This window comes from Lynx canadensis, chromosome C1 (assembly GCF_007474595.2).
Source record: "Lynx canadensis isolate LIC74 chromosome C1, mLynCan4.pri.v2, whole genome shotgun sequence".
NCBI lineage: Eukaryota > Metazoa > Chordata > Mammalia > Carnivora > Felidae > Lynx > Lynx canadensis.
In genome coordinates this window covers 34871016-34883163 of record NC_044310.1, presented here as the reverse complement: position 1 = coordinate 34883163, position 12148 = coordinate 34871016, and the positions used below count along the sequence as shown (strand labels likewise).

At 45.1% G+C, this 12148-nt stretch overlaps 1 non-coding gene across 1 annotated transcript; it reads left to right on the top strand.

Moving 5' to 3' along the window:
- Window positions 1-6050: 6050 nt before the first annotated feature.
- Window positions 6051-6166, top strand: LOC115522493. Its single transcript, XR_003971399.1, has one exon. It is a non-coding gene; the product is annotated as a U5 spliceosomal RNA (small nuclear RNA).
- Window positions 6167-12148: the final 5982 nt, after the last annotated feature.

The following is a 12148-nucleotide window of genomic DNA, read 5'->3' as shown; positions in this document are numbered from 1 at the left end:
GAAAAAGAGATTTAAAAAAGAAATTTATTCATTCAGAGATAAGTTGTTATATGTAAGCCCTCCCCCAGCCTCCCCTTTTATAAACAGTTTTAAAAATGTGTATTTATTTTTCAGAGACAGAGACAGAGCATGAGCAGGGGAAGGGCAGAGACAGAGGGAGACACAGAATCTGAAGCAGGCTCCAGGCTCCAAGCTGTCAGCACAGAGCCCTACACAGAGCTTGAACCCATGAACCTTGAGATGATCTGAGCCGAAGTGGGACTTTTAATCCACTGAGCCACCCAGGCACCCCTCCTCTTGCTCTTTTTAAATACAGGAGAACAGATCCACACTTTACTTGTCAATAAGTTAAAAAAAATTTTGTTTAATGTTTATTTTTGAGAGAGAGAGAGAGGACAGAGTGTGAGTGGGGGAGGGGCAGAGAGAGAGGGAGACAGAATCCGAAGCAGGCTCCAGGCTCTGAGCTGTCAGCACAGAGCCCGATGCGGGGCTCGAACTCATGAACTGTGAGATCATGACCTGAGCCAAAGTCGGCCGCTTAACCGACTGAGCCACCCAGGCCCCCCCCCCCATTTTTTTAAATGTTTATTTATTTTTGAGAGTGAGAGAGAGACAGAGTGTGAGATGGGGAGGGGCAGAGAGAGAGGGAGACATAGAATCTGGAGCAGGCTGCAGGCTCTGTCAGCACAGAGCCCGATGCAGGGCTTGAACTCACGGACCATGAGATCATGACCTGAGCTGAAGACGGACGACCAACTGACTGAGCAACCTAGGCACCCCGCTTCTCAATAAGTTTAAATCCTTAAAGAGTAAAGCATCACCTGGATTCTGTGTCCAATGGCCATAGCAGGAATATTGCTTTGGAATTTGGCATGAACTATGCCACTGTTTCCACAGGCGCAAATTATCCTTTCCCTAGATTATTCAGATTTTGTTTTGTTTGCCACCAGGAGTCACTGTGTCCTTCTTTGCTTTGTACACATAATCTTGCCCAGATAGAATTTAATTTTGTCTCTAGCATAAATGCTTTTGATTTTCAGAAGAGCTGTGTGCTCACTCAGTTCCAGAGACCCTACTTATAGCCAGCAAAAAATGGCCCTGGCCCACAGCCTTCCAGACATAGTTGTCATTTTAGAAGTCCTGTCCACAGCAGGCCTCCACGGGCTCCAACATGGAGGAAAGAAATTAAGGTTTTCCTTTTCAAGCATATCTAAAGCACATATGAAGAAATGTTTTATCTATTAAATTGGAGTATCAAGTGTGGGTTTTTTTTTTTTTGTCTTCTATACTTTTCTGTGGAGTTAGAAATAATTTAAGACAAACTTAAAAAGAAAATTTTCTTTTACCTTTATTTATTTTTGAGAGAGCATGAGCCGGGAACAGGCAGAGAGAGAGGGAGACATAGAATCAGAAGCAGGCTCCAGGCTCCGAGCTGTCAGCATAGAGCCCAACATGGGGCTCGAACCCATGAATCCGTGAGATCATGACCTGAGCCAAAGTCGGACTCTTAACTGACTGAGCCACCTAGGCGCCCCTAAGACAAACTTTTTAAATTATTTATTTATTCACTTATTTAGAGTGTGTACACATGCATGTGTGCACATGAGCCCCCGTGAGTGGGGGGAGGGGCAAAGAGAGAGGAGAGAGAGAGAGAGTCCCAAGCAGGCTCCATACTGTCAATGCAGAGCTGGAAGCCGGGCTTGAATTCATGAACCATGAGATAATGTCCTGAACCAAAATCAGGAGTCTGAGGCTTAACCAACTGAGCCATCCAGGCACACCCCCATGATAAATTTTTAAAATAAAAATGAGAAATGAGGAAGTAGAGACAAGGAGAAAACTAAGAACTCTGTTTTACTGTAGAAATTACTTCACCTAGTAAAAACTTGATGTTTGAATCAATTTCAAGATTTGTGAAGCATTATTTAGGTAATTACATGAGTCATTTAAACAAGTCTAGTGTGAAGGGGTGCCTGGGGCTCAGTCCATTAAGTGTGGGCTCTTGGTTCCTGCTCAGGTCATGATCTCAGGGTTCATGGGTTCAAGCCCCACATCTGGCTCTGCATTGACCCTGTGGAGCCTGCTTGGAATTCTCCCTCTCTGCCTCTCCCACACTTGTGCTCTCTCTCTTTCTAAGTAAACAAACTTAAAAAGTCTAGCGTGAAAATTAATTCAAAATTGTACCAGTTGATGTAAATGCATCCATAGTGGAAGTTCTTTAAAGTGAAAATCAATGGAAACTAGTCCCATATGTTCTCTTGTGGCTGCAGGAACTTTTTTTAAAAAATTAAAGAAAAAAAAAGTTTAAGTAATCTCTACACCCAATGTGGGGCTGGAATATACCACCCCAAGAACAAGAGTTTCATGCTCCTCCAACTGAGCCAGCCAGGCACCTGTTTTTTTACTCTTCCAATGCAATTTTATTACATATATATTTTTACATTATTTTCAGTGCATTGTTTAACAAATTTTTTAGGGGTGCCTGGGTGGCTAGTAGGTAAAGTGTCTAATTTCAGCTCAGATCATGATCCTGAGTTGGAGCCCCATGTTGGGCTCTGTGCTGACAGCTCAGAGCCCAGAGCCTGGAGCCTGCTTCTGATTCTGTATCTCCCCCCACCCCTCTCTGCCCCTCACTGCTCACGCTTTGTCTCTCAAAAATAAATATGCATTTAAAAAAATTAAAAAAAAATTTTTTCTGAAACAAAACACAAGATAAATTAAAAAAAGATTTTTTTAAAGCGTATTTAAGAGAGACAGAGACAGCGTGAGTACAGGAGGGGCAGAGAGAGAGAGAGAGGAGAGAAAGAGAGAGAGAGAGAAAGCGAGCCCCAAGCAGGCCCCACACCGGCAGCTCAGAGCCCAATGCCGCGGGGCTCGAACTCACCAAAACTGTGAGATCATGACCCGAACCGAAACTGAGAGTCGTGCACTTTTAACGGACTGAGCCACCCAGGCGCCCCGGAATAAATTTGTTTTGTTGTGGTTCTCACTACATTCCAAAAGGAGAATGCGGTTGGAGGGTGATGTAGGTCTACCTCCCTCTCTCCCTCCTTCTCCCTTTCTTTTTCAGCTGAGAGAAAATGGAACCTACTGGATCTGCACGGAGGACCCGGGAGAGAGGAGAGACGTCTGTCCGCTAACGGGCTGGTGGAGGTCCCGCAGTCCTCGCAGTCCTCGCAGTCCTCGTGGGTTTGGAGGAGGGCCCCAAGCCCTGGTGGAGGATGGGCCTTTGGTAGGAGGAGGGGCTGATGCCAGGGGAGAGATGCTCGGTTGGGGGGTGGGGGGACGGAGAGAAGGCAAAAGGCTTCTTTCTGCCTTCTCAGGGAGTTCTTTTGTGAGGTTGTCTCCTGAGAGAGATTGGGGGAAAGTGTGGGACGGTTCCCATGAGAGAAGAGGGTATAAAGTGGGGGCCTCGGGCTTGGGGAAACCGAGCCAAGAGACCTGGCAAGTAGGAGTGGGGCCTTCATCAGGGCTGTGGCTCAGTTGTCTGATTTTCCCAGCCGCTCCAGGGGAGATGCTGAGCGGTGGAAGGTTGGGGCTGGACCAGATGCCAAAAGGTGGAAGAAGGTGGAGAGCAAGAGCAGAGGAGAAGCGCTGGGGAGCACTCGGCTCCAGGGACCTTAGTCATTGTGGTGTTTACCTGCATGCCTCCTCCCCCCTGCCGCTGGGGTGACACAGTCAGGGGTCCGGGTCCTTCCTCTCACTTAAGGGGGACCACCATCCTCACCCCTCCCCACAATGTTTAATTCCAGTCTTCTGGACAGGCACTCTGTCCCTGTACCGGCGCCTTCAGCGAGGAAATGTGTTCAACACGGTGCTCACCTTCCCGAGGGAGGCTGAGAGCTAGCCTTCGATCTGCTGCCCTTCCAGAAACAGCCTCTCTTTAATTTTTCAGGGTCAATCTTCTCAGTAGAGTTGCCTGTACCATCTGCCCTGTCTGCCCGTATCCTCCACCTCCACCTCCACCTCCCCACCCCTCACCACCTCCCCGCAGTCCTGCTGCCACTGTGCCCCACTCCCTGGAAATAGCTCTGGCCAGGTCACCAGCAAGTGCCCTGACTGTTGAAGCCCATGGAGTTTGCAGCCCCCATCTCACTCACTGGACAGAACTGACCACTCCCTTCCTGAAACTTCTTTCCTGCCCTTGGTTTCTGTGCTGTCTCACTCCTGGTTTTCAGCCAACCTTCCTAATTGCGCCAGCTGCTCCGCTCCTCTAGGCCACTGTTCTCCAGGGTCCTCTCCCGGTTGTTTTCTTCTCCTCACCGGAGGCTCATCCCTTGGGTACTCTGGGCCATCATTTATTTATCTCCGCTTTACTGCTCAACGTCCTAAATTGGCTCTTAACTTTTTTTAAAATTTAATTTTTTAGTTTACTTATTTTGAGTGAGAGAGGGGGAGAGAGAGAATCCCAAGTAGGCTCTGTACTGTCAGTGTAGCACCCGATACAGGGCTCAAACCCATAAACCTGGAGATCATGACCTGAGCTGAAATCAAGAGTTGGACCCTTAACCAACTTACCCACCCAGGCACCCTATCTCTCAACTTCTTGCTCACTATAATCTCCAAACTTTAGAGAGCTGCTGTCCCGTGTTTCTCAATTTAGCCTGCATCAAAATCATCCTTAGATTGTTAAGCTCAGACGTCTGGGTCCCACCCCTAGTTTCTGACTTGGTAGGTCTGGGGTGGGGGCCTGATCTTTTGTGGTTCTAATAGGGACACAGGTGTTTCTAGAGTTCCATAACAAAGCACCACAGACTGGGTATCTTAACAGAAATTATTGTCTCAGTTCTGGAAGCTTCATCTTAACTAATTATGCCTGGGATGACCCTATTTCCAAATAAAGTCACATTCTGAGATACTGGGGGTTAAGACTTCAACAAATGAATTTGGGGAGGCACAATTCAACTAATAAACACCAATAACACCAGGTGATGCTGATGCTCCTTCAAACACTCATCTGATCCTATTCTCTTTTAAAGAGTTTAAGTTGCTCCCTTTGCCCTCAAAGGTAAGTCCAAGCTCTTAGCTTGGCATTGAAGACCCATCAAAATCTGGCCCTGGCTACTTAGCCACTTGCCCTTTCCAGGCTCTTAGAGCTTATGGTACTGCCTAGAATGCCCTCACCACCCTACTTTGATGAATCCTTTTATGATCCGCCCATGTGTCACTGAACATTCTGTTATCAGTACTCACCACACATACTTGTCTCCTAAGGCCCAGAACAGGGTTTGACACAATGTTTAATACATTTTTGTTCAATGAATGTATTGAAGACACTCCTTTTCAAGACAAAAAAATTCAATTTTAATTTTTAAAAATTTTTTAAAAAAATATTTATTTTTGATAGAAAGAGAGAGACAGAGACAGAGAGAGAGAGAGACAGAGCATGAGTGGGGGAGGGTCAGAGAGAGAGGGAGACACAGAATCTGAAACAGGCTCCAGGCTCTGAGCTGTCAGCACAGAGCCGGATGTGGGGCTCGAACTCACACACCGCGAGATCATGACCTGAGCCGATGTCGGACGCTCAACCGACTCAACCACCCAGGCGCCCCTCAATTTTAATTTTAATTCAAGAGAAATTCTACCTTGGCGTGCCAATTCTAAAACAAAATGAAAAAAAAAGAGAGAGAGAGAGGGGGGGGGGAGAGAGAGAGAGAGAGGGAGAGAGAGGGGGAGAGAGAGAGAGAGAGAGAGAGAGAGAGAGAGACTTTCTGGCTAAACCTGGAACCTATTTTCTTGACAATCTGGCTTCCCCCTGGTGGTGGCTGTAGGCTTAGCAGGTAAAAGAACTAAAAGAATTTCCGGAAACTGGAGACTGGTGACTAAGCTTATTTACATACCCACAATGCACTGCACCCGGGGCATCTCTTATTTTAAAACGGCTAGATTTTTTTTTTTCTTTCAACTTTTTTTTCCTCCTAAAAATGAGACCGCCTTCACAGGATTGACTGAGATAGAGTTAGAAGCCACTAGATCTTTTGGATAAATAACTACCATTGCTGTTCTAGGAGTTACAGTTACCCGAGAACTGTGTGAACAGTATCTGGAGTATACTCTGGTTTCTCTTCAGATCGTATAAATCTTTCGCCTTTTACTAAAGATTTCCGTGGAGAGGAACAATTCTGAGTGTTTACCCAATTTTTTGAGGCCTTGCGCTTGCAGGGCTTACTAATACGTGTTAAAAAATAGAGCTGACATGAGGACACGATTCTGTTATTTTCTTCAGAAGTTTAGTTTTGCAGTTTTTTTTTCTCCTTTTGCTGCTTCACGGTCGTGGAAACCTTTTTTTGTGGTTATTGGTGTTCTTTTATGTTGGTTTTAATTCAGAGAGTGAAGTTAAAGTTTTCCTGTCATTGGTCACTTTTGTTACCAAGCTGAACTATCCATCGTATGTTAGTTAACGTAAAACTTGGACTGTTTTGTATTAGCTGCACTTGAAGTATGTTCCTCATCAAATTTTCTATCTGGACTTAGGAGAGACCAAGTTCTAAAGGCAGCGTGGGACCATCTGAGCTAGTCACTCTTGCACCTGTGCAGTAACCCAGTTTCACGTGGTTCTGTGAAATCTCCACTTTTTCCTGCAGGGTTTCTCACCCGTACGCATTTTGAGGAAATTGCCATTTTCACCTGCTCCACTAGCGCGACCGATTTCTTCACTTGGGTAAACTGAAGAACGAGTTGGGTGTATGGATCTACCTCCGCTGTTCAAAGGGTCAATCTAGGCATAAGGAAGGTCACTCCCATGGTGGGTTGTGTTACTACTCTGCCTGCTAGGTTCTCTTTAGAAAAATGTTTATGTCTCAGGCGTGGCTTGGATGGTGCAGCTGGTTCTCACGGAGTTGTGTGGCGTTTACGTTGTAGAGGCAATGCTGACCGCCCATGGAGGAAGGAGAGGATGAAAGCCTTAACCCGGTAGAACCGGGAAGGAAGGGGCCATCTTGGGTGGGGTGGTGCCAAGGGCAGCCTAACCCTCTAGCAGGGGTGGGGCCAAGGGCAGCCTAACCCTCTAGCAATGGCAGTGCTAAGAACCTCAAGTACATTAGCAGAGATGGCTGATACACTTCATCCCTAAGGCTTTGAATTTGCAATGTTTACAGGTTGGAGACCACCAAGCTTTACCTTGAACTGCCTTCTGTGCCTAGGGTCTGGCACAGAGCAGTCGTCCAATAGATGTTTGCTATCTATAGAATAAACCTTTAAAGTTCAAGCTTGGGCGTAACTGTTCAACATTTTTCAAGGCAACACTTTTGTACCTCAGGCAAGGCTCGTCTCTCTGGGGCTCTCACTCTAAGTGTTGCACTTACATAAATTTGGTTTCAAGAAACATTTTAAAAATTAAAGTATAATTAGTTCAAGCTTTTTGTGTGACATTTATACTTTTTTCCCCGATGAGTTAATTTAGCCTCTTCAGAAGTGGGTCATTTGAAATTGTAAGGAAATTCTCAGTTTTGTAAGTGATTTCAAATTTTTATGTAGATCAAGACAGCAAGTAAGTGTTAAAATTTGTACTTAAAAATTTTATACTATAGGGGCGCCTGGGTGGCTCAGTCGGTTAAACGACTGACTTCTCAAGTCACGATCTCACGCTTGTTGAGTTGGAGCCCTGCATGGGGCTGTCTGCTGTGATCACTGAGCACACTGAGCTCTGAGCACTGTCTGCTGTGATCACTCTATCCCTGCCCCTCCCCCGCTGGGTTCCATGCTCTCTCAAAATCAAACATTAAAAAATTTATACTACAATGACAATCAAATGCAACATACAACATTAACTGAATGCTAAACAAAAAACAACAAACAAAAACAAAAAAAGGAAAGAAGAAAACAGAAGGTACATTTTGGGGACAATTGTGGAAATTTTAGTATGTATTCTATTTTAGATATTATTGAATTAATACCTGTACAGGTTTTCTTGTTGCTGCTGTACCGAGTAACTACAAACTGTGACTTAACACAAACGTTTTCTCTTATACTTCTGGAGGCCAGCAGTCCAAAATCAGGGTGTTGGCAGGGCTGCCTTTTTTCTAGAGGCTGTTAGGGGAGAATGTTTCCTTGCCTCTTCCAGGTTCTTTTTTTTTTTTTTTTTAACGTTTATTTATTTTTGAGACAGAGAATGAACGGGGGAGGGTCAGAGAGAGGGAGACACAGAATCTGAAACAGGCTCCAGGCTCTGAGCTGTCAGCACAGAGCCCGACGCAGGGCTCGAACTCACGGACCGCAAGATCGTGACCTGAGCTGAACTCGGACGCTTAACCGACTGAGCCACCCAGGCGCCCTGCCTCTTCCAGGTTCTAGAAGTTGCTTGTATTGCTTGGCTTGTGACCCCTTCACTGCATCACTCCAACTCTCTTGCTTCTGTCCTGTCATCTCCTAGTTCTAACTCTGGATCCTCCTGCCTCCTTCTTATAAGGACTCTTGTGATTACCTCAGGCCCACCTGGCTAATCCAGAATAACCTCCCCAGAATAACCTCCCAACATATTCACAGGAATTAGGATGTGGACATATTTGGGGGCCATTACTAAGACCAACAAAATAATAATTATGTAGGAGACTGTCCTTATTCGTAGTAGAAACATCATGTGAAGTATTTAATGGTGAAATGTCATGATACCTGAAACTTTATTGTTTTTTGAAACTTTATTTTTTGGGGGGAACCTGGCTGGCTCAGTTGGTTGGGGATCCTGACTTGATTTTGGCTCAGGTCATGATCTCACAGTTCTGAGTTCCAGCCCCTCATCAGGCTCTGTGGTGACAGCCTTGGGATTCTCTGTCTCCCTCTCTGCCCCTCCCCTGTTAGCTCTCTCTCTCTCTTTCTCTCTCAAAATAAATAAACATTAAAAAAAAAAAACTTTATTATTATTTTTTAAAGAAATCTCTACCTCCAACGTGGGACTTGAACTTATGACCCTGAAATCAAGAGTTGCATGCTCTACCAACTGAGCCAGTCAGGCGCCCCAATAACTGAAACTTTCAAATGGGTCAGTAAACACAGAGAGAGAAAGCAAACGTGTCTAAGAGTGATAGATATATAGGTATTAATTGTATTTTTCTTTCAACTTTTCTTATAGCTTTTAACTTATAAAAATAAGAAGGGAAATATGTATTAATGTATTGATGTATGTATTAATAAATTCCATGTAATGTGTATGTTTTAGATATTTGTCTTATACTTAAGATTCAATTTTATTTATTAAAAAAAATTTTTTTTACATTTATTTATTTTTGAGAGACAGAGACACAGAGCACAACTAGGGGAGGGGCAGAGATAGAAGGAGGCACAGAATCCGAAGCAGGCTCCAGGCTCTGAGCTGTCAGCACAGAGCCCGATGCGCGGCTTGAACTCACAGAGTGTGAGATCATGACCTGAGCCGAAGTCGGACGCTCAACCGACTGAGCCACCCAGGCGCCCCAAGATTCATTTTAAAAGTTCCATTGCTTTTGGAGTGCCTGGTGGCTCAGTCGGTTAAGCCTCTGACTTTTTTTTTAATGTTTATTTATTTTTGAGAGAGAGAGAGAGAGTGAGCAGGGGAGGGGTAGAGAGAGAGGGAGGCAGAATCTGAAGCAGGCTCCAGGCTCTGTGCTGTCAGCACAGAGCCCAATGTGGGGTTCGAACTCACGAACCACGAGATCATGACCTGAGCCCAAGTCGGACGCTCAACCAACTGAGCCACCCAGGCACCCCATCCTGATTTTGGCTCAGGTCATGATCCCGGAGTTGGTGAGTTCAAGCCCCTGGTCAGGCTCTGCACTGACAGTGTGGAGCCTGCTTGGGACTTTTTCTTCCCCCGCTCCTCAAAATAAATAAACTTAAAAAAAAGTTCCATAGTTTTTATCAAACTATGGTCACCTTAGACCAGTGGCTTTCAGAGTTTTGGATTTTCTGACTATTAAAATTTCCAGGGATGCCTGGCTGGCTCAGTCAGTAGAGCATGTGACTGGATCTGAGTTGTAAATTCGACCCCACATTGGGTATAGTGAACACTTAAAAATAAAACTCTTTTGGGCACCTGGGTGGCTCAGTCAGTTAAGCGTCCGACTTTGGCTCAGGTCATGATCTCAGTTCATGAGTTCAAGCCCTGCATCAGGCTCTGTGCTTACAGCTCAGAGCCTGGAGCCTGCTTTGGATTCTGTGTCTCCTTCTCTCTCTGACCCTGCCCTGCTCCTGCTCTCTCTCAAAAAAACAAAACAAAACAAAACAAAAAAACCACCAAAAACTTAAAAAAATTTTTTTTCCAAAAGATTTTTGAAGTACTTTTTTACCATCATTCTACAAAACAAAGGGCATTTCAAGACTAAGAACAGGGGCACCTGGGTGGCTCAGTCAGTTCCGCGTCTGACTTCAGCTCATGTCATGATCTCATGGTTAGTGAGTTCAAGCCCCCTGCATCAGATCCTCTGTCCTCTCTCTGCACCCCCCCACCCCCCCACACATGCTCTCTCTCAAAAATAAAGATAAAACAAAACAAAACAGAACTAAGAACAGACACTTCTTTAAAACAGGAAATCCATTTAGCTTTATGGACAGCATAACTATATTTTGTTAACTTTTCTTTCCTCCTTCAACCCAAATGGAGGAAAGCTGAAACTCAGTTTGAGGGAAGGCTGGGCCGCTTCAGACTGACAATATCAGAGCTGGTGATGCCCTCTTGTGGCCGCCTGGAGAGTTACTGCCATCTGACTTCATTTCCTCTGATTTGATGGACAATTTCCTCCCAATACTTAAGTCATTAATTCTTGTATGCCAGACATTGTTTGGGAAATATTAGTAAAGAACAAAAACACCCCTGACCTAGTTGAATTTATATTCAGGGGGAGAGACAGACAATACACAAAGTATTAAGTGTCGTGGAAAAAAATAGAGGCCTAAGGGGCTTGAGGGCCAGAGTATAGGGGGTAGTAACATAGTGACAACTTTAAGAGTAGCCCTCATTGAGAAGGTGACTTTTGGAGAGTTGCAAGGAGGTGAGGGAGTTCGCCTATGTAGCTACATATCTGAGGTGAAAGGTTCTAAGACAGAACCTCTCTCACTGTTCAGCAGAAAAGTCAGTACAAAACCCTAAGGCAAGAGTTTGTCCATTTCAAGAAACACAGAACCAGTGTGGATCCAGTAAAGGAGAAAGAGAGGAGGAGACAGTTTAGAGGTAATAGGAGACTAGGTTGCCTACGGTCCTCCCTGCAGGCCATTATAAGGGCTTTAGCTTTACTTAAGTGGAGAGCCCTGCAAGAAGATAGAAACTGAAGTTTAAAAGGACTACGCTGGCTGCTGTATTTAAATGGGAATGGAAGGGCAGAAAGCCCTCTAGAGTAAATCAGAGGGAAGAGGATGGTGGATTGGACTTGGACCATTAGCAACAGAGGTAATGAGATATGGTTGGATTCTGGATATATTTGTAAGGTAGAATCAACAGAAAGAATGGATACAGATGTTGAAGAGAGACATTAAGGAGAACACTTTTGTTCTGAGTGACAAAAAGGATGAACTGCTATCACTTGAGTTGGGGGAGGTGACACAGGATCAGGAGTCCAGTTTTGGACACAAAGAGGTGGAAATGTTTAGCCAGAGATATAAATGTGTGAATCAATGGAATATGAACAGCATTTAAAGTTCTGAGACTGGATGAGATCACCAGGGTGAAAAAGTAGATGGAGAAGAGGCTCAAGGTCACTCTAGTTAGAAAGAAGCTGGTTTGGGCGCCTGCATGGCTCGGTCAGTTGAGCGTCCGACTTCAGCTCACAGTTTGTGAGATCAAGCCCCACACTGAGCTCTGCGCTGAGCCAGCTTGGGTCCTCTCTCTCTTCCTGTCTCTGCCTCTCCCCTGCTTGTGTTCCCCCACCCTTTCTCTAAAAAATAAACATTTAAAAAAGAAATAAAGAAGCTGGATTGAAGAGGACAAATCAGCAAAAGAGTAAACGAGGAAGCAACCAGAGAGATAGGAGAAAACCAGGTGAGTGTGGTCTCCTGGAGGAGGGAGTGCAGGGGCCAGTAAGGAGCTGAAGTGAGGGTCTCTCCTCAGGCTATGCTCTTGAACCTTAAAGGATGTTGATGTTCCTTCACTCAGAACCAGCTTTTCTCTGGCGAGCAGAGGCACCCCAACCCACCATGGAAGCTCTCATTTAATCCTCCCTCCCCCTTGCAGAGAGAACAAACA